Source organism: Haliaeetus leucocephalus, unplaced genomic scaffold, assembly GCF_000737465.1.
Source record: "Haliaeetus leucocephalus isolate CR32 unplaced genomic scaffold, Haliaeetus_leucocephalus-4.0 Scaffold577, whole genome shotgun sequence".
NCBI lineage: Eukaryota > Metazoa > Chordata > Aves > Accipitriformes > Accipitridae > Haliaeetus > Haliaeetus leucocephalus.
Window position 1 is genome coordinate 6,151,310 of NW_010973013.1, and position 2,591 is coordinate 6,153,900.

The window sequence follows — 2,591 nt, forward strand, 5'->3', positions numbered from 1 at the left end:
CGGCCGCTCCCTGCCGGACCGCGCTGCTTACAGCGCCCCCTGGCGGCTCGGAGGTCCTGCCGCAGCCTCCCCGTGAGAGCCGCTATAGGTCTGTAAGGGATGTGTATACATATATAGGGTGTATGTGCTGTATGGCATAGGCATAAGCGGTGCCTGTAGGGGTTTCCCCCTACAGGAAGCCTCTGTAGAAAAGGGAGGGGTCGACAAACGTTTTGCGTGCCGAGGGGCTTCTTTTCTCCGAAGGGAGTTGATGCCTATAGGGTCTTTAGCGGGGCGGTGCCTATAGAAAGGAGAAAATGCAGGTAACCGGGGTGGCATCCTCTATGGGTATGGCTATAGGGGAACAGGGGGGTGCCCACAGAAATTAGTGGCTGGGATAAGCCTTCTGGAAAAGGAGGCGGTGCCTGTAGGGACCAGAGGAGCCCATATAGAAAGGCGGGTCTGTAGGCGCATAGGCTGGCCCTCGTGGTATAAAAGCTCCTATAGAAGCTGGGGGGTGTGGGCAGAGGGGCTGGAGACAACAAGGTGGTGTCTGCAAGGACTGTGAGGAGACCTTACAGAAACCAGGGCAGGGCAGGGGGTATCCTAGAAAAGGCTACAGGGATAGCAGGCAGCTCCTATAGAAACGGGGAGGTGTCTGCAGGGGCAGGGAGAAGCCCCTACAGAAAGGAAGGTCTGCTTGTGCAGGGTCTCGGGTCAGCTTCCTCTAGAGGCTGTATCTATAGGGACTGGGGGAAGCCCCCTGTAGATAGTAGAGGCTGGGGCAGCCTTCTAGAAGTGTAAGTGGTGGCTGCAGGGAGCCCCTATAAGCAATGAGGGTCAGCAGTGAGAGAAGATGGGGGAAACGCCTATAGAAAACAGTGGCCAGAAGCAGCTTGCTGTGACAGGAGGTGATGTCCATAAGGACCAGGTAAAACCCCATAGAATGAAAGTTAGTTACAGCCACAGCAGCTGGGGGGGAGTACCCTACAAGAGGAGGTAGCATGTGTAAGGATCAGGGAAACCCCTATAGAAACAAAGGCCCAGTAGAGGGCCTGGAGCAGAAAAAGTTTTCAGCTTACAGTAGTTTCTCTGCACTTGCAGTTCCTCTCTTGTAAGCTTTTATTTGAAGGATGATTAACAACTCTCATATCCCAAATGTTCCTTCCCATTTACTAATCGTTCTTAAGTACCCGTTTCAAAGCTGACCAGTTGAGGAGCCATTCCGGGTACGTCCCGATCACCCAGGTACGTCCTGCACACCAGCTGGGAAATGAACTTCATGAAAATAACCGCAACAGCCACCTGGTCAGAGCGTTGGACCCAAGACACCAGGCAGCGCGCAGATTCGTTAACATCTCACAACATGCCTAGTTGAACCCAGTTCATGTTTAGTAATTTGAATATACGTGCAAAGAACAGCAATGATCCGAGCAGATGAGAAGATCTGCAAGTTCTACGAAGTTGTGTCTGAGACGGAGCTGTCGTTTCAGCAATGGAAGAGAAAGTTTTCCACCGACGGTCTGGTGCCAGGCACCAGGATGACTATCTCGGAGAAGCCAGCTCCAGCACCAAGTTCTGAGCTTCCAGACCATTCAATTTTCAGAAGGAGGGCTGTCATTAGGATCAAAGAATGATTTCACACGCCTGAGTAGTCGAGTAATAGGAGGCTGAACTTCCTTGTATGTTATTATTGTTGTCACTTTAAATCCTAAAGCTGTTTCTCTAGTGTATACTTCCTTGTGGGTTGCTTGGTTTGCCTGAGGATCACTTTCATTCTCTAAGGAACAGGGAGGGTAAGGGGGGAGAAAAAAAAAGAGCATAGCAATAAAAATGTTTTATCCCTTCATCATGGCAAAACAGCAGCTGCATAGGCATTCGGTCTTCTTTTTGCTTTTTCTTAAACACTGAGAAACAGATAGCGAACATCTGGTGACTGCATCGACAGAAAGTGATTTACTAGGGTAAGTTAGGTTGCTGCACTGGTACTGGACTAGTATCAGTACTACAGTAGCAGCAATAACAAGTGGCTTCCAAGTTATCCACATTACAGCTAGCTCCATGTTACTACATCTCAATAAGCAGCAGGCTGCTGAGGAAGAGCAACAGGAACACGGAGAGCCAACAGAATAGGATATTTTCAGTTGGAAGGGACCTACAATGATCATCTAGTCCAACTACCTGAGCACTTCAGGGCTGACCAAATATTAAAGCGTGTTATTAAGGGCATTGTCCAAATGCCTCTTAAACACTGACAGGCTTGGGGCATTGACCACCTCTCTAGGAAGCCTGTTCCAGTGTTCAGCCACCCTGTTCGTTAAAAAATACTTCATCATGTCCAGTCTAAATTTCCCTGGATGCAGCTTTGAACCATTCCCACGGCGCAAATAAAAGCACCAAGTCAGAAAGGGTCTAGAGCCTGTTCTTGTCACCAGAGATAAAAGCACATGCTTTTCCCACCAACACGGGATTTATCTCCCTTCCGGGTGAACCTCCTCGGGATGCCAGGAGGCGCTGGGCGCCCACCCTACCAGCAGGAGCCCTCACACTCGGCGGCCCCACAGCTCCAAGAGCCCCGAGAGGCAGGCAGGCAGGCAAGGCGCCCAGGGGGG